Raw genomic sequence first — 20,902 nt, 5'->3', positions numbered from 1 at the left:
CGATCCGGCTCATACGGGTTAGAAATGAGAGTTACTATACTGTCTACTACCTAGTATCAACTAGGTTCATTATGCTTTCATAGCGTTTTGTGCTCGAAATCCTACAAATAATAAACTTTTAGTTTTCTATTAAGTTTGAATTATCGAGATCTATAATTGTGCTTGTGTGCACCTAGCATATGTCTTGATAAATAATTTTACTTTTCGATATATCTACTCTGACTTGTTCCACCATCATATTCGGTTATATTTCATCTCTGTTACCAGCTTTGGTCGGGGTTTGTGTAAACAAAGCAGACGTTCTCCTGTGTAAGTGACACATAGTATAAAAACACCTCCTTCCTTCCTTTCTAAAACAACGTTCATGTGAGTTTGGTGCTTCACATCCAGTTTTCCGATTAGTTGTTGGTATTATTTAATAGTTCTATAGAAAACACACTTTCAGAAAGCATTTGCACAATAGTTCCGTTTGGAAAACATTGCAGCCTTCATCGATGGTTCGTTTAGTGCTTAACATTTAATATACATAGTTCCAAAGCAATATTAGACTTATAAAAACATTGATTATATTTTCTACTGATATATTATCACCACAAAAATCACATGACGACAAATTCCACTATTTAGGGTCTTTTCATTTATTTTATTTTTTCTCAGTTTCTTAATTTCCCCCATCTTGCATTTTTAAATTTCACGGCAAGGTGACGTCCTGGAGATGGGGTTTGGGAGATCATAATGATGACATCATAGATAAGGTGGCGTTGCTTGTGACGTTAAAAATGTAAAAACAGTTATCCCTAAGTCCCATGTAAAGAAAGTGCGCCAAAGAGTACCTTAGCACACTGCTTTCACGTTCAACTACAACAGAATATTGAAGTCGTCTAGAACTCCCATCGTGATTTACAATTCACTTTTTGTTACATATTGCTATGTAACTGTAGAGGGGAGCTGGCGCTGATATTAGAAAATACTGGTGCAAAGCAAAAATATCAGAGAAATCTTTATTTAGTGAGCCATACTCGCTAATATTTAAATGTAGATCATCCATCACCATATTCTGTGAACCGAGGCTTATAATAAAAGCATCGCATTACTCTGTGTACAGTGAAGTAGAAAAAATATTAGAAAATACATGTGTCAATAACAACAACCTGAACAAATGTTTAATATCACAACACATCTATGCGTATAGATTATTTCTGCCGACCAATCATAAACGCTGTAATAAAGGAAAGTAAGGCTGAGGTTACTGTACTTGAAACATTGTGCTGTGCCTGCTGACTCAATTGGACGTGGACCTCCATCTATGACCAACAGAGTCTGTGATTAACACATTAACGGGACGGTTCTAATTATTTTGTGAAACTGACCCAGTATTTGCCCAAAACGTAAATCAAGGCCGCTATATTGTATTTTGAACGCTGCCCGTTCTGAATACGAATGTCTTAAACGCTCTATCACGTTTTGACCATAGTGTGAGTTGTAAAATGTTTCGAAATTCTCTTATCATGTTAATTCTGTAATAATACTAGAAACACTGTTGAAGACCACATTTTTATGTTATTTTCTTCATACTTCACAATATGCATTTTACTGTAAATAGTATTAACTCCGTTAATATATTATATTCTTCAGATATAGCTGCCCATTGTATCGTTCTATCCACTTGTAAATATATGTCAAAATGTTTATTTCGAACTATATAAATAGTTATAAATATATATAAATAGTTTCAGTACTAAGTGTAAGTGATGACGTTCAGTCTAAAGACCAACAATGTTGTAATTTTAAAGTGTAGAGTGAACAAATAGAGTATCTTATTTACCTTCACCGTCTCAAATAATTTATTGTCCAGAAGCAAATTAAAAGAAAATGTATCAAGCAAATATTGCTTAGCTATCAGCGAGAAATTAACCAGCCTGATTGCCTTCCTTGTACCTTTCTTCATTACGAAGATATGATCAGCGACATTGGTGTACACATACGTTGGGGTACACTGTACTCCCTCACTTCTTCAGCTGCAGACTATGTGTTTCCATTTGTTTACTGTCAATTCCAGCAAGTGCACGAGATACGTTACCTGGGTACCTACGCTGTCTGCTACAACAGAAGGGTCAAAGTCAATTTTGATTCAGGTTCCTGTGTATCATTTCTACGTTCATCCAGTTTATCTAACAATCTTAATGTAATCCATCTCTTCATCTCCTTTCCCTTCTTTTCTTTTCCAGTATCCTCTCATACTGATTTCAAGACTTTATTCTTTTCTTTTGGCATATTTTTCTGAATTTTCCAATTTTTTATTCAACGAATCTAGAATCAACTTAATTACATCTCATTTTCTTACGATACTTTCTTTTAATACGTTTCAGGTTTGCGTATGTCTGAAAGCAACAAGTTATGATCTATATTATGATCTGTTACAGGGAATGTTTTAGCCATTTTGGGGCTGTTTTTAAATATCTGATTATTCACTATAAAATTCATTTCGTATCTCTACTGTTACCTGGATCTTTCCACGTGCACAGTCTTCAACGACGGTTCTCAGTTTGTTTTTAATTAAGAGATAAAGTGGTAGTAGAAGAATATTAATTGTTCAGGCCTCTCATTTCTTTTCTCATTATTCTCAAACTACATTCTTCCCTTACCTACTGCTACTATGCTATCCGAGTCTTCCACCGTCATAATTACTACTTACAATTGCAAGAAATCAAGAGAAAATCCTAATTTTTTATTTGCTTACAATCTGAACCCTCCTGCGAGAACTTGTTGCAAACTTGATCGGAAAGGGATCAAAAACGAGGGTCCATCGGGCTCCCTATAAGGGCCCTTATGTAATGTTACTAAGGAAGAAAAACTACGACTCGAATGGGGAGTGAAAGTAACAATCTCAAAATCAGGAAAATTTGAATGAGACTTTCTTCCTGTTAGTGGAAGAAATGCGATAAATACCAGGACAATGTGGAAGACAAGAGTTGACGAGCTGGATTGTGACTGAATATTTACTGACCTATCAGTGCTACTTGAAAGAACGTAAAACTGTGTTGCGCAAACCAGTTGACATTATTTCTTTATTACAGTAAGTATGGAAAATATAGAGAACGATTTTGATGTTATTGATCACGAAACCTATTAGCAAGGAGAAATATACGCGTGTGTGTAAGTTGCAAAGGCTCCCAATACTGAAAAAAATAATGGAAGGACTCCTAAACGAAAGAAGTCTAGTATCTGGTTAACAAAAATATGTAACCTTAGAGTTACCACGACCAAAATGATTGCAGTGAAATTCTCGCAAAATGATAACGTGATTACACAAGTTCCGAATTTAAAGTAAATTTCAATACTTCATCTGATGAATCTTGGTCGCGTTTTGAGTAGCCATGTATGAAGCAGTGTGTGGCGTGAAAGACTAGCACCAGCAAACTAAAGCTTGTTAGATTTGGTAACGCACTCTGGAAATGGTACTTCCAATCTTTCAACAGACTTTATACAAATTTTCAATCAGATTCTGATATTTCAAATTGCACATAAAAATAACGTGTTGCCACAACTTCATATTATAAAAACTTTGGGGAATCCGTCTCATGTTTTCAATGTATTTGAGGGTCTAAGCATACTGATGAGATGTATTTCACATGATACACTGTGCACCATAGCCAACACTTACTTCTTCTAAGCTATACCAGTAAACTGCGGGGACAGATTCCTGACTGTAAATGGAGGGAAAAAGGTCCTAAGAACATGTGTACGGAAATACATCGTTGCCATGGTAGATGGCACTGACTAATGAAAGTTCCTCTAACCAAGTGCCCTGTGTTCCTTGTGTTTAGCAGGCTGTGTGACTTGTATGACTGACCCAGCGTACCATAAGCAGCAGAATGATCCGGTATTCATGTCCAAAATAAGTCGTGATGGTGTTCTTGTACGGCCAAGCAGATGGGAACAGTCAAGAGACAGCACAGCTCTACTGTAACAAGTACCCTCACAGGCACCAACCACTTCACAAAAGATTTCAATCCCTTTTTGGGAATTTGTGTGATCATGGGGCCTTCCAGACAGACGAATGTGCAAGCAGGCGGCGGACAGTGCATTTAACTGATCCGGAGGACCTGGTTCTGTCTCTCGAGCGTTCCCTTTTGCTTATCCGTACACAGACACCGTCTCGGACTGTTCCCGACGTGAATACCGGACCATCGTGCTGCTTACAGTACGCTGCGCCAATCACACGGCCTGCAACACACAAGGAACACACGGTGCGTTGTCAGAGGAACTTTCATTCGTCAGCGTCGTCTACGGTGGCAACGATGAATTTCCAGACACATGTTCATCGGACATTCTTTCCTCCATTTCCAATCAGGAAGCCGACCGTGCAGTTAGTCAGTTTTATTAAAGTTCACCGTGTATTGTGTCACTAGTTGCAATTAACCGTTTTAAGATTCTGGATCTAACACCTTATTAAGATTCTAGACCTAATGTGGACAGAATTCTTTGCGAAGAGCATTTCGAATGGTTCAAATGGCTCTGAGCACTATGGGACTTTACCTCTGAGGTCATCAGTCCCCTAGAACTTAGAACTACTAAAACCTAGCTAACCTAAGGACATCACACACATCCATGCCCGAAGCAGGAGTCGAACCTGCGACCGTAGAGGTCGCGCGGTTCCAGACTGTAGCGCCTAGAACCGCTCGGCCATTCCGGCCGGCGGATTTCACATCAGTTTAATTGTACTACGAGCAGTATTAAGTAAATAATGCAACACATTTTTTTTCTGGGACTATTTCCGTTGGAAAAATACGGAATTTATTGTGGGACATAATGGAATGTTCTTGCTTCAGCTCCTATAGTTTTACGAAGTTTCAGTAAGTGGCGGCACGTAACTTTCGGAATGGCGTCTGTAACGGAGGTGCATTCCAACCAGAGAGCTGTCATTGAGTTTGTTTTGGAGGAAAATCAGAGCATCATAGATATTCATAGACGCTTGCGGAATGTCTACGGGGACCTGGCAGTGAACAAAAGCAAGGACAGTTGTTGGTCTAGGGGTCTGTTACCACAGCAACAAGGTGGCGCAAACCTGTCGTATCTCCCTCCCGCCGGCCAGCCGCAAATAGCTGTGACTCTGCAATGTTGGAGCGTGCGGACACTCGCATTCAAGGTGAACTATGGATCATAATGATACACCTCGCTGGACGTCTCAGTTGGTAATGCTGACATACACGTCCACCAGTTTGGGTACTCAAATGTTATGTGCCCCCTGGGCTTCTCTCTGCTGAACAGAAGACTATAAAGAGCAAAGAAGGTCCATCTGTTTCGTCCAATGAAGGATGCACTCTGTGGGAAGTAGTACGTGAATTATTGGCAGGTTACTGATGCAGCAAGACGTTGGTCCCGACGTCGACCAGTGGAGTCTTACGATGTGGAAGTACCGGCCCTCCCTGCAAGGTGGTGTAAGGCTGTCGCATTAAACGATGTTGAAAAATTTGATTTTGTAGCCGAAAGAGTTGAGGATAATAAGATGTATTGGAATTCTGAATAAAACGAACTTTCTTTCAGGAAAAAAGAGTGTTACGTTACTTATTGAGTGCCCTTCGCACATACACAGAACTGCTCAACATTGTACCACTTGCATTCCAGAGCAGCCTTTGACTACATCCACTTGGAGTCCTATTATGTTTTGTAAGTAGGCTGTTTATGTTTTCTTATTGGCAACGTTACGTAGCGCTCTGTATGAAAATCACTGGCTGTGCAGTCTGCAGTCTGTGGCTAGTTTGCATTGTTGTCTGCCATTGTAGTGTTGGGCAGCTTGATGTGAACAGCGCGTAGCGTTGGGCAGTTGGAGGTGAGCCGCCAGCAGTGGTGGATGTGGGGAGAGAAATGGCGGAGGTTTGAAATTTGTAAGACTGGATGGCATGAACTGCTATGTATATTATGATTTTTCAACATAATTAAGGTAAATACAGTGTTTGTTCTCTATTAAAATTTTTCATTTGCTAACTATGCCTATCAGTGGTTAGCGCCTTCCGTAGTTTGAATATTTTATTTAGCTGGCAGTAGTGGCGCTCGCTGTATTGCAGTAGTTCGAGTAATGACGATTTTTGTGAGGTAAGTGATTTGTGAAAGGTATAGGTTAATGTTAGTCAGGGCCATTCTGTTGTAGGGATTATTGAAAGTCAGATTGCGTTGCGCTAAAAATATTGTTTGTCAGTTTAAGGACAGTCGTGTATAATTGTTCTAAGGGGACATTTCAAGTGCCCTTCGCACATACAGAGAACTGCTCAACATTGTACCACTTGCATTCCAGAGCAGCCTTTGACTACATCCACTTGGAGTCCTATTATGTTTCAGTGTTAATGAACATCTCAGCTAACTGTCGACTTTAGGGAACATTTAATAAATAGAGCAAATGAGAGGTGGCATCTCATATTTCTATCTTACGATTTTCCTCTCTAATTGCATGCACTGAAAAGTCGCTATTCCTTCACACGCGGACTTCCCACGCAGCGTCTCTCGTCACCCGGGTGGTATGGTGACAGGCGGGCTCTGCTGATCTGGAAAGGGTTAAGCCAACGGGTGTGAGGAAATCGAGTGAATGCTTTGCAGACGCCGACATTGTCAAAAGAGATGCCCGGAGGGGTCTGAAGTAGCGGTTGGGCTAGAGGTTCCGTTACTTCGGAGAAACTTAGCGAAAACACTTTCTGGCGGGCTACCAGCGAGGTGTGGGAACGACTTGTGTACCCAGGCAGTTGTGGCGGGAAAATTCCCGCGCTTTCTGCAAAATAGTAACTGTGATTGGCTTGCTCAGGGCATAGCTCCGTGACGTAGCAAAATCAGCGCAGAAATTGGCGCCAAGAATCTCCACTGGTGGAATGGTAGTGCTCCGGCAATAGAGTGGAATTTTCCGCCGGTTTTTGAGTTGCTGATTGGAACGTTTAACCACGGCCACTGTCGTGGGGGCAGGAATGTTGTGTGTTCGGCCTGTACGGGTGCTCTAGGTAGTCGACTCTCGCCTTTCGGTCGAGGACGTCGAAGCAACCAGCCATCGCCTCCGGTACGCCAAATCGTGTTCTTGCAGTTAAGAAGACAGATTGGTAAGGTATGTCTGCAACACCGGCAGACAGGGATTTTCCTAGGTGATAATCAGAGCTCAGCAGAGCGCGCCTGTTCGTCTTTTTCTAACTTTGTTCTGTCTTGGGTAGCAGCAATTAATGTTGGGTTGGCTATGTGTTTTCTCTTAAGATTTGAGTTGCAAGGAATTGGCTCCACATACCACTTCGTCATAATCTTCACAATCTAGTTTAGGGACAACTTCACATTCACAGCGTTTGTTTGAGTATCCAATTTGAGCCAATTTGATGTATTGTAAATGTTTCATGTGTTTTTGTTTATTATTTTGTGTTTAGTCTTAATAAATCATATTGTTATTTTGGACAGAACTTTCATTCTGTTAATCGGTAGAGCAACCCTATCATTCCTCACTATGTTAATGAAACCTTCGTTTATTTAACGTATTTATCAAATTAAATTATTGCAGGTGCCAAACTCTCTTCTACTTCACTGGCAGGGTTGATTAGAGTCAGTTCGCGTTTTTTTTTTAATCCTTGTGCAACAGCAAAAGTCGGAGTTAGAATAGGGGGGGGGGGGGACTTAGAGCATCATTTACATATGTAGATTCTAGAAGAATTTAGTGTTAAATACACTGCTAGCCCCGGCACCTCGCACAAAATCTTGGTGTGTTGAATGGGTAAGAACTTTTTTACAGTGGGGTGAATGTAGAAGAGGGGAGGGAATCACGATATGGGTCTACCTTGATATATTCCCAGAGCTGCTTCTACTAATTACTGATGTGTTTCCTAAGATGAAACAAGAATGTTCAATGAAACATCCTCATAAATGAGACTCGAACACAGAGTGAGCTATCCATTATAGTTCCTGAGACCGGAACGGTGCTAAAGTGTCAGGAACGCATTGATAACTGTGGCAGATTGAACGGCTGAAATAAATTTATTTGAATATCGACTCAATAAAAAGTGATTTATGTACAATTAGTGATTCGCCTTGTCCAGAAAATTCAACAATGATGTGTTAAAAAGTTTAATTTGTTGAATGAAAAATGACCGCTGCTTGTAATACACCGTTCCTCAAAGTTTGTCAAGGTATTCCTGAGATGTAATGAGTGAAGTCGATTAGACCCTTAAAAACAAATAACTAACCTCTTGAAAGAGAGGCAGGATTTCGAATTAAGGTGTTGGCACAGAATAAGAAGAGACTGAAGACTGAATGAAACCATTACAGAGGCACATATCGACACCAAATAAACCTATGATGGAAGTGTTGTTAAACATGTTGCACCTTCAGAAAATATGCAGGATTTTGGTGTGATTCTTCATGAATGGAACCTTAGTGACCAACTATATTACGTTAATACACTACCATTGGATAATCCATTCAGCTGTTTTGATGAAAGTATTGGTTCATGCAGTTGATTTCGAAATTATACAATTTCATCTTCGGATGTGCTTCTGGCAGTCCATGTCAAAACCGAACTTCAAAAAGTAGTCCAAAGCGCAACTTCATCAAAAATCAGTATTGCTGCTGTCAGCACAAAATATACCTATTTTTGTGTGTACCAAATATGACTGTCTGACTTTCATGTTGGATTCACACAAGAACTTGAAATTCCTTGCATACAGTAACACTAACGATTTTCAATGTCGTTACATTTTGGTTCGCTTTCTGAACTTCAATATATCGGTTGAGTTAGAGTGCTACAAGTAAATCTGAAGATTAAAGTATACAGTTTCGAATCAATCATGTGAATTAAATACCTTCAATAAAACAGCTAAATGACTTATCCAACAAACTGCATTCATGTTCCCGATGTGTATAAATGATCTGCTGATAACATCTCTAGTCGTAGGAAGCTGCCTCGCGATGACGCAGTTGTGTACATTAGGTGACATCGTTGTAGATGATCAGAATCGGATGCAAACATGAGCAACTGACTCTAGAAGTAAATTTAAAACAAAGCGTGCAAATACGAGAAAATATCCGATATTGTTTGACTATACAATCTCCCATAATTCACAATCTAAATGTGTCGGGGAGATTCTGTCGGGAGCTGTTTAAGGCGTAACGACAACATGAAGCTATATTTCAGACTCAGATTTACTAGAAGAACGCTATAGAATTTTAATTCTCTTCCAAAAGAGTTGACTGTAAGAACCTCGATCGACCACTGTTTGAGTGCTGTTCGTTATTTAGAGAGCCTTACCAAGTGACATCAATGGAAGAGCCAGGAACGATGAAAGATGAGGTGCAGAATTCAGCAAGGGTGAGAGTGGCACAGAGATTCTCGACAAACTGCAGTGGGAGACAGTAGAACAAAGGCGTCCCTGATAAGGGAAAGTCCTGCACTATTCGAGGAGTTCACATTCGAAAACTATATTGAAGATTAGAATTAGCATCCTCTCATCTTGAAGGCCACTGAGGTGTACCATAAACTCGGACTGAAGTAGAATGGTGAAGAAAATCGGTCGTATCCACTTTAAATAAACCATCCCTGCATTTGCAGTAGGTGATTCAGGGAAATTACTGAAAAACTAATTCTGGCTGGCTTGACGCATATTGCAAACGTTGGAATCTCGGAAATGGGGCCAGTGCCTTAACAACTGCTCGAAATTGATTGATCTGCCACAATTAAGTCTCTAGTAATGACCAGTTCCCTGAAATCATGGATGTCAGAGACTGTACAGAGCACTACCACCGTTGTATTAATTATTTATAGGTTAGGAGCGACAGTTTGCCACCGAATAAATGGAATATTTGCTTTCCCACACGCTTTTCGTCCCCGTGTATCAATCAAGGCTTAGCCACTGGACTCAAATATACAGGGTGTTTGTTTTAACTTGTGACAACGAAATAGCTCGAAAACTACTCATCGTACGAAAAAAATTTCTGGGTTAAAAGTACATATTAGTAGATGGGGCTTCTGTCTTTGCTACAACTGGCCACCTCCTAACAACCCTTTCTGCATGGGCTGCATCAACTTCGAATTTTCAAATGTGAGTTCCACATTTTACTGCATATTCGGATTCTACGCCAAAAAATACGTATGATTTATTCAAACTAATGTTCTCCTGTGGTGGTAGATGGCGCTGTAATAGACTTATATCAAGTGTCCTTGTTTTTGCAATTAATGACACATTCGATTCCACATTTCATTGAATGTATGTAAACCATTATGTTCTAACGGTTGATATTTATGTTCGAAATTTGCTTTGATGTTGCAAATTTGATTGTACGGTACAATATGATTACCCGTTTCAATGTCTTGTTAGGAACTATACTTAGGGTGATACAGGCAAAACGACGTGGATGTAACAGTTTTCAGTTCCTAAGGGGATGCTTCATATCGGAGAGTCGCCTTGACTCTCACCACTGGGGTCCATGATTTTCGTGAGTCCCATTGCTACTCACTATAAGGGCACCTGATTTCGGTGAGCATCCAAGGCAGGTGCCCCTGTCAATTTCACTACATGGACATTTCACATTATCACTCCGGTTGTAGTTTGTATTCTACCGGTAGCCAACTAACGGCCAGTGCGAGGGGTTATGGTGGTTAAATGAAAACACACACCGAAATCAGCTACCATGGTGGCGGTGTTCGAGGACGGCCACCGAAATGAAGCTTTCCGATGTTTTGTGGACCCCATAGGGACCAGAAGACTACGTTAACCGACAAGCAGCTTATTTTCCAAGAATGTCAGTGTCCAGCCATTTTATTTGTACCGTACAGTCACATTTTCCACATTCAAGTAACGTTTGAGCATCTATATCAGCAGTTGGAACACAAATTTCCAAAATCTCCAAAAATTAAAATCAAAAGCGCCGGTTATTAACTGCGCAGACAGACACAATTGATATTTGTTGATTAGTGTCTTCTTCCACAAATGAAAAAAAAAATGGTTTGGGTAGGCCACATGTATTTCTTTGGTGTAGAATCGGATTATGCAACAAAAATATGGGGTTCCCATTTTAGAATACAATGTTGACCCCGCCCGTGCAGGAGGGGTGGTTTGGAGGTGGCTAGCTGTAGCACAGACAATGTCACATCTATTGATGTATGACATGTTTTTCGTACGATGCATCGTTTTCGAGATGTCCCTTCTTCTCAAGTCGAAACAAACATCCTATACACAGGTTGTAAAATTTCCGTTACAAACTTGTAGGGCTTGTAGAATGGAATGAGTACACAATTTCTGGAAGAGGAAACCATGTCTAGAAATGTACCTTTTCCGTTCTAAGAAGGTCTCAGTTCTTAGGTTATATTTAACTCATCCACTTCTGCTTGAGGAACTGAATTAGATACGACTCAGTAGAATTATCAGGTAACAATTGGAAATGAATCATAACGAAACATCCATTTACCACTTAAACACATTTGTTTGTGACAACACTTGAACATTACATTGTGTTCATACAGTATGCTGGGTTCCTGTCTTTTGGAATAATGTAAACATTCCATGTTTAAGTGTTAATACAGACAAATGATCTTCAGTGAATAAAGGATGTTTTGGTATGTTTCCTTTCGAACTGTTACCTAATAATTGTACTGTGTCACGACTAATTCAGTTGCTCAACCGGTAGTGGATGAGTTAAACATCTGAAGTGAAACCGACGTAGAACACAAGCGGTAAGTTTCCGGACATTAGTTCATATTCGAAATATTGTGTAGTCACTACCCTCTGTAAGTTTCAAAAGTTTGTTGTGAACCTTCCCGACAGCCTGTATACAGACCACTGATGAAGCCTCAATACAGTAACACAAAACGTATCCGACAAAAGAAATATCCCATTTGTGAAGTTGCATACGGATAGAGCTAACCTAACAAACATTAATATAATATTGGTAGAAACTGAGAATTGACAAATCAATAACATTAAAGGAGTGGCTACCACAGTGTTTCGTCTTATCATCCACGAATGGAATAGAAAATGGAAAGGGTTTGACAGTGATGCAAAATGTGCCACATACCGTATACTGGCTTATCATGTATACACTGAGTGACAAAATATCGTGTCGGATTTCCTTTTGCCAGGCGTAGGACAGCAGCTCGGCGTGGCATCGACTCAACAGGTCGTTAGAAGTTCCCTGCAGAAATATTGAGCCACGCTCCCTCTCTATAGCCGTCCATAATCGCGAAAGCGTTGCCGGTACATCATTCCTGCACCATCTGAGCTATCAATTATGTCTGATAAATGTTCGGTTGGATTCATGTCAGCCGATCTGGGTGGCCAAATCGTTTGCTCAAACTGTTTAGAATGTTCTTCAAGCCAGTCGCGAACAGCTGTGGTCCTGTGTCGACGCACTTTGTCATCGCTAAAGATTCTACCATTCCTGGGGAACATGAAGTCCATGAATGGCCGCAGATAGTCTCCAATTAGCCGAGCTTAACCATTTTCAATCAGTTGTCCCAGAGGACCCAGTCTATTCCGTGTAAACAAAGCACACACCATTATCAGCCATCACCAGCTTGCATAGTGTCTTGTTTACGACTTGGGTCCACCATGGCTTGTGGGATCTGCGTCACAGCTCTTACCAACTGAAATCGGAATTCACTCCGAATGTCGTTTGCTGCCATAGCCCATTAGGGCCAGATATTGCCGCACTGTCCTAATGGGCATGTTATCTTATGTTCCACATTGATTTCTGCGCTTATTTCACTCAGTGTTTCTTGTCTGTTAGCAGTGACAACTCCATGCAAACGCCACTGGTCTCGGTCGTTAAGTGAAAGGCGTCGACCACTGTGTTGTCGTTAGTGAGAGGTAATGCCTGAAATTTGGTATTCTCGGCATACTCCTACCATTCTGTACATCGGAATATTGAATTTCCTAACGATTTCCGATATGGAATGTCCCATGCGTTTCGCTCCAACTACTATAACGTGTTCAAACATACCCGTCGTGCGGCCATAATCACTTCGTAAACCTTGTCACATGAGTACAAATGAGTGCTCTTCCAACGCACTGCCCTTTTATTCCTTGAGTACGCTATACTACCGCCATCTATACATGTTCATATCGCTGATCCATGACTTACGTCACCTCAGTCGACCTGTATCTCACGCCATCGTCGACTTGAATGGTGAAATACTTCCTCTAATGTCAACTACGCCCTTTCTCTATTACAATAAGACGAGCTTAATATTTCTCCTACCCAACTGTACACCCATCCGAATGCAGCTGTTTCATATATTACTCGACGCTACGTTTTTTAAGACTTCTCTACCTTTGTTTCAACAGAGGTGCCCTTTCGATCACGCCGCGGGTGGGAAGGAGTCCTTGCTTTCACAAAAGCCGTGATCAGGCGGCAAGTAGCACCGCTTAACGAGTTCTGCGAGAAGCTCAGCCGACCCCCCGCAGCAGGTGTTAACCGCGCAGACACTTGCCGCGCTGTTGCGCCGCCGGCAGCTCGCAAGAAAAGGTGCAGTACCGGCAGTTTAATGCTGCGATGCGGCCCGCAGATAGAGCCTCTGAAAACAAGCGGGTAGGCAGCTGCAGTGAAAGCTCCGCTTCCCGAAACGTGGTATTTCTCACTTTCCCGTTCGGCCGAGGGCGGGATCGCGCTGTCGCGCCTGCCGCACTCACGGCCTGATTAGCACAGGTGTCTCGCGCTTCGGCTTTCACTTAGCCGTCAGGTGTGGGTGCGTCCGAGCAGACCACCTCCCACGTCCGTCAACTGGTATTTTATCTCGCCTTGGAAAGTGGAGCGTAATGTACTGGATTCCGTCCGTCAACTTCTTTTCTAGGCAGAGTGTAGCGTTTGGAGATTAATTGCGTCTGAGATGACCCGTCCACCAGATGGCGCAGATCTAGAACACAAGGTGACAGCTTGCTAATTATAATGAGCCATTACCCCCTCGAACATATAATAAATGAGAAGGCAGCCAAATGTAAACAGACAGGTCTTTCCCACGTAAATTACTTTCTAGATGGCTCACTGTTTTAATGGTTTAGTTTACTAGCTGAGTACCCGGCGTTGCCCAAGTACGTATTTATTCCCCCCACTCATTCGATGTTCTTCTTCACCACCTGTCTGTCCATCTCCTCCCTCCCCCCCCCGATTCTGTCCACCTCTTCCACCCCCACTCTCGCTCCATCTCCTCCTCCTGCTCTACCAATCTCCTCCTCCCCCTCCAACTATCTGTCAGTCTGCTCCTCTCCCCTCTGTCCATTTGCTCCTTTCCCCTCTATCTCTGCTCTTCCCACCTCTGTCTATCTGTTCCTTTTCCCTCTCTCCATCTCTTCCTCCCCAAACAGTTTCACGTCTTTCTCCCTCTCTCATTGTTTCTTCCTCCTTCCTTTCTCTCTCCATCACCTGCTGGTCCCTCACGGCCAATATCTTCCTCCCCTTCCCCCATTTCATCTCAAAACCTTTCCTTCTTTGTCCTCCTCGTCCTCTCCTCCTTCTTGGTCCATTTCCTTCTCCACCTCTGCAGGTTAATCTCCTCTTCCCCGTCTCTCTGTCTCCTCCTCTTTCGTTCCTTTGTTCATCTCTCCATTCGCTTTCCCCCTACCCCTGTCCATCTTCTGCTGCTGTCTGTGCCTATCTCCTCCATCCATCTCGCTGTCACCTCCTCCTTCACCTTCTCTCTTCTCCTTAACACGCTCGCCCTAATAGGAGGCTGGTGGTTCTAATCTCTGCAGTATTTATTTCCAGATTATAACTAATATGTGTACCATATGCTACTGAAATCATTCTAGTGTTGAGAATGAGCTTTTTATCTATGGTTTTGTCCATATACGCGCCTGTCAGTACATTTAATACATTTCACTCGTATTTGTACACATATTTTACCTGTACGTCTAGCGAATTTCGCCCTGCAGTTTCATCTTCACAGAGCTTTATGTTTAAGATGACATAACTTCAGAACCATCTGCCATAAAATGACAAAATTTTGCATGTACATTCAGTGTTATGTGTGTCTACTGTCTGCTAAATGTGTTGTGAACAGAGTTAGTAGTAAAGAAGTAATAAATTTAAACGTCATGTATAATGTGGCAGTTTCTTACACATCACAGTGATTATGAGCTCATAAATCCTACACAGATTGCTCGTGGCCTAAGGGTAGCGTCCGTGACTAGTAACCGAAACGTCCCCGGTCCCAGGTTCGAATCCCGCCACTGCCTCAGACAGAATAGAAATTAACATCAGTGGCGGCCGATGACTCTCGGCATAAGAAGTCACCTTCATTCTGCAAACGGCCTTGTCAAACCAGGCGGAGGTGTAGACAGGGATTCAGCAATGATTAATAGCATCAGGATGCAGGAAGCAAAGGAAACCACTGCAACAAAGACACATAATGTTTAGCCACAGGACGTGTGGCCTGTAATAGAAAAAGGTTCATGTTGACCTCTCCACTGCCAAAATTTCCGGAACAATCCTCCATACGGATCTCTGGGAGAGGACTGCCGAGAGGGAGGTGATAATGAGAAGTACAACGAGTTGGGACATGGAAAATCAAAAGTTTGAACTTGGTGGTGAAGTCAGAAAATTTTAGAAAAGAAATACTGTCACTCACGCTAGATACCGTGGGGGTCATTGAAGTGAATTGGAGAGAGGACAAGGAATTCTGATCAGATGAGAATAGTAACATCAACAGCACCAGAAAATGGTATATCGGGAGAAGGTTTTCTTATGAATTGGAAGGAAGGGCAGGGGATGAGTTACTGTGAGCAGTATAGTCACATGATTGTTTTGATCAGAATCGATAGCAAATCAACACCGGCAACAGTTGTTCAAGTATACGTCTTTAAATCGCATGATAGTATGAAGAGACAGAGAAAGTATGTGAGGATATTGAACGGGTAATTCAGAACATAAAGGGAGATGAAAATCTAACGGTCATGGGCGACTGGAATGCAGTTTTAGGGGAGGAAGTAGAAGAAAAGGTTACAAGAATATGAGCTTGGAACAAGGAATGACAGAGGAGAAAGTCTAATTGAGTTTTGTAATAGATTTCGGTTAGTAATAGAGAATACTCTGTTCAAGAAGCACAAGAAGAAGAGTTGTACCTCGAAAAGGCAAGGAGATACGAAAAGGTTTCGGTTGGATTACACATGGTCAGGCAGAGCCTCAGAAATCAGATATTGGATTCTAAGGCTTACCCAGGAGTACATATAGACTCAAATCACAATCTAATGATGATGAAGAATAGGCTGAAGTAATGATGATGAAGAATAGGCTGAAGTAGAAATACTTCAGCTGATTGACGAAAGACGGAAGGACGAAAATGTTCAGGGAAATTTATGAATACAGGAATAAAAATCACTTAGGAACAAAATAAAAAGGAAGTGCAGGGTGTAAGACGTGTATATTTCTATTGACTATTGTCAACCCACAATTTATGAAAGATGTTTATATTTTATTAATAGGATTAAGTAGGAATAATTAATATTTGTCATTTTGGAAGTAATTGTGGTAGCAGGGAATGTCTGCACCAAAGTATTGTTGGCAAGAGAAACCGCACGTTGAAATAATTTTAAAAAGGGCGGGAGAGACCGCGTATGGATACATTTTAAGAAAAGAGCGGGAAAGACCGACCATTGATACATTTTGTAATGGTAGCAGGGATTGTCTGCACCAGAAAGCATTGTTGGCAGGAGAGACCGCACTTTAGCGTTCGTAGGAAGTCAGTAGTAAACGAGATGTGAAGCGAGTCGGTAGCAGGTCTGAAGCGAGAGGTTGAGAGGTTGAGAGGAGCGGTGTGCCTGCCAGCCACCAGCTATGATTTATAAGAGATTATAAACTGGTGTACAGGCACATCAGCTAACTATTATCATAAGAGGAACTAATATTATTGAATTTTTTTTTCAGAAACTCAAGACTATTGAAGGTATGTTTGTGCAATGCTAGTTGTAAGATTATTGTAAAAAGTAAGTCCCATTTGAACGTTTGTAAAATCATTTCATTCAGAATATAATTAATTTTTTCCAGCAATGTTGCATTACTGATTATAATCCATCCTAAAAACCATCAACGTAAAACTTTGCAAAAATTTTATTGTTGTCAAGAAAAAGTGTAACTATGAATTACGTAACTTCAGTCAAATTAATTAAAGAATAACGTCAGCTTTGCTCTTAAAGAATAACGTCAGCTTTGTTAATAAATACAGCCACTTATTATGACAGCCCACCAGCAGTTAATAGAGTATAGTAAACCAGAGTAAGTATATTCATGTCGCAGTTCGATGTAGAAGTCAGATGGCGATCCAGTAACAGTAAGAAAGGTAAGGAACAGTTTTGGGTTATTGCAGATAACGACTGAGGGCCACAACGACGACACATTATATGCTTCGTCGAAATAATCAGAAAAATCACTTTTAATAAGCAGCAATTACATTTGTATGCGAAGATTAAGAAACAGAATAAATTTCAAAGGGAAGATTTGTTATTATTGAGCAAGAGATAGAAATCCTAAGGAAAGGTTTCATAGGTTATTGTAGTAGGGAAGGTTGCTTAAAAAAAAAAAGAAAGAGATATAGAGGAGACGGGAAGGTTTCAAGGGAAGCTAAGACGAAATGGCTGCATGAAAAATGTGAAAAAAATTTAAAATTGTTTGTCCGAAAGGCTGGCTCGCCATATTGAAAAGTCAAAACAACCTTCGGTGAAATCAACAGTAAGGGCGGTAAGGTTAACAGAGTTGTGGGAATTCCACTGTTAAATGCATAGGAGAGAGCAGACACGTGGAAAGAGTATATTCAAGACTTCTCTTAGGTGTAAGATATGTCTTCTCAAATGACAGAGGAAGAAACAGACCTCTACAGGGAATCCAGTTTTAGAATCATAATTAAAAGAGCCTTGGACGACTTAAAATAGGGCAGAATGGATTGATGACATCCCATCAGAATTTCTAAAATCCTTGCGAGAAGTAGCAACAAAACGACTATCTACGTTGGTATGTCAATTGTATGTGACTGTCGAAATACCATCAGACTTTCGGAAAAGCATCATCCACACAATTCCGAAGATAGCAAGAGACATGTGTGATAATTATCAGACAATCGTCTCAACAGCTCCTGTATCTTAGTTGCTTGCACGAGAATAAACGCAGAAAAGTAGAAAAGAAAAGTTTGTCTTTGGGAAACGTAAGACACCAGAGAGGCAGTTCTGACATATTGGCTGATAATAGAAGCAAGACTGAAACAAATCAGAATACATTCTTTGGACTTGTCGACCAAAAAAAAACGTTCGACAATTTAAAATGGTGCAAGACGTCCGAAATTCTGAGAAAAATAAGTGTAAGCTATATGGAAAGGATACACGTAATCGTACTTTGGCTTACACCATGTTGGCAGGCAACTGGCCTGGAGCTTGTAATAGAGTGCGTCTCAATATCCCGTAGAAGCTGGTCTTCCCAATCTGGTGTACGCGCAGTCAGCCACCTCCCTGTCTGAAAGCACCCACTGCAATATGGTAGCGAGATAGTGTTGAGTGGAATGATACTGGTACACAAATTTGTTAATATACACTCCTGGAAATTGAAATAAGAACACCGTGAATTCATTGTCCCAGGAAGGGGAAACTTTATTGACACATTCCTGGGGTCAGATACATCACATGATCACACTGACAGAACCACAGGCACATAGACACAGGCAACAGAGCATGCACAATGTCGGCACTAGTACAGTGTATATCCACCTTTCGCAGCAATGCAGGCTGCTATTCTCCAATGGAGACGGTCGTAGAGATGCTGCATGTAGTCCTGTGGAACGGCTTGCCATGCCATTTCCACCTGGCGCCTCAGTTGGACCAGCGTTCGTGCTGGACGTGCAGACCGCGTGAGACGACGCTTCATCCAGTCCCAAACATGCTCAATGGGGGGCAGATCCGGAGATCTTGCTGGCCAGGGTAGTTGACTTACACCTTCTAGAGCACGTTGGGTGGCACGGGATACATGCGGACGTGCATTGTCCTGTTGGAACAGCAAGTTCCCTTGCCGGTCTAGGAATGGTAGAACGGTGGGTTCGATGACGGTTTGGATGTACCGTGCACTATTCAGTGTCCCCTCGACGATCACCAGTGGTGTACGGCCAGTGTAGGAGATCGCTCCCCACACCATGATGCCGGGTGTTGGCCCTGTGTGCCTCGGTCGTATGCAGTCCTGATTGTGGCGCTCACCTGCACGGCGCCAAACACGCATACGACCATCATTGGCACCAAGGCAGAAGCGACTCTCATCGCTGAAGACGACACGTCTCCATTCGTCCCTCCATTCACGCCTGTCGCGACACCACTGGAGGCGGGCTGCACGATGTTGGGGCGTGAGCGGAAGACGGCCTAACGGTGTGCGGGACCGTAGCCCAGCTTCATGGAGACGGTTGCGAATGGTCCTCGCCGATACCCCAGGAGCAACAGTGTCCCTAATTTGCTGGGAAGTGGCGGTGCGGTCCCCTACGGCACTGCGTAGGATCCTACGGTCTTGGCGTGCATCCGTGCGTCGCTGCGGTCCGGTCCCAGGTCGACGGGCACGTGCACCTTCCGCCGACCACTGGCGACAACATCGATGTACTGTGGAGACCTCACGCCCCACGTGTTGAGCAATTCGGCGGTACGTCCACCCGGCCTCCCGCATGCCCACTATACGCCCTCGCTCAAAGTCCGTCAGCTGCACATACGGTTCACGTCCACGCTGTCCCGGCATGCTACCAGTGTTAAAGACTGCGATGGAGCTCCGTATGCCACGGCAAACTGGCTGACACTGACGGCGGCGGTGCACAAATGCTGCGCAGCTAGCGCCATTCGACGGCCAACACCGCGGTTCCTGGTGTGTCCGCTGTGCCGTGCGTGTGATCGTGCAGTGTCCGGAGCAAGTATGGTGGGTCTGACACACCGGTGTCAATGTGTTCTTTTTTCCATTTCCAGGAGTGTATTTACTGAAGAACAAACCAATTTATTAAAACACAGAAAATGATGCAAGACAATCTGAGCAGCTAACCCAGACTTAATTAAATTCATTTCCGACAGCACAGAATCTGGTAGATATTACATAACTTCCAGAAATGACGACTGAAATCACAAAAATAACAACGTTAAGTTAAAAATAAAGTAATAGATGATTAGCACAGATGTCTAATCAGATCACAAGCCTATGAAATAAACCTGCATAATCTCGATTACTTGTTTCCAAAAACACATTGGAAATAGTTAACAGGTCATTAACATCAGCTACTCACTATTACGTGACTGTTTGCGGAAAATCAGAAGGAAGAGCTCTGCTTCCAAGCAGGCGGAATTACTTGACAACACAAAATTCAAAGTATGACACAAGTGGGAGTTGCAGTTTCTCTTTCTTCACTTAGGTGTGGATGGCGATCGCCATTAGAGAGATAGAAACTTTCAGTACATGCCTCTTTAGCTGGACGCACAACATAAACAACACATACTTCAAGGTATCCTGTCACATACGAACCACTGAAGCACCTGGTTCCAAAATAAACAACATATTTTAATTACAGGTGCGACGAAACTTAGCTCAAGCACCACTAACTTAGTTACACACATTCAGTTTACAGAAACGTAACTTGAGTGAGATCACTTAAAGTATTCGTGAATGAAGAAGTTTTTACATGTCACGAGGGATAGCTCAAGCACCACTAACTTAGTTACACACATTCAGTTTACAGAAACGTAACTTGAGTGAGATCACTTAAAGTATTCGTGAATGAAGAAGTTTTTACATGTCACGAGGGATAACCATGATGACGAGTAGAATAGCCACTGTGCGGAACGACACAATTATGAACACGGTAATCGGACGCTCACCGAAATTTCATGCAGATCAAAGTGTAAGTTGAAAGACGTTCGACCAAGTGCTGCCATCAAGGTGTTACGACGAGTTTGCTGAG

Source organism: Schistocerca cancellata, chromosome 6 (genome assembly GCF_023864275.1).
Source record: "Schistocerca cancellata isolate TAMUIC-IGC-003103 chromosome 6, iqSchCanc2.1, whole genome shotgun sequence".
Classification (NCBI taxonomy): Eukaryota; Metazoa; Arthropoda; class Insecta; order Orthoptera; family Acrididae; genus Schistocerca; species Schistocerca cancellata.
The sequence above is the reverse complement of the archived record's forward strand: the minus strand, read 5'-3'. Positions refer to the sequence as shown.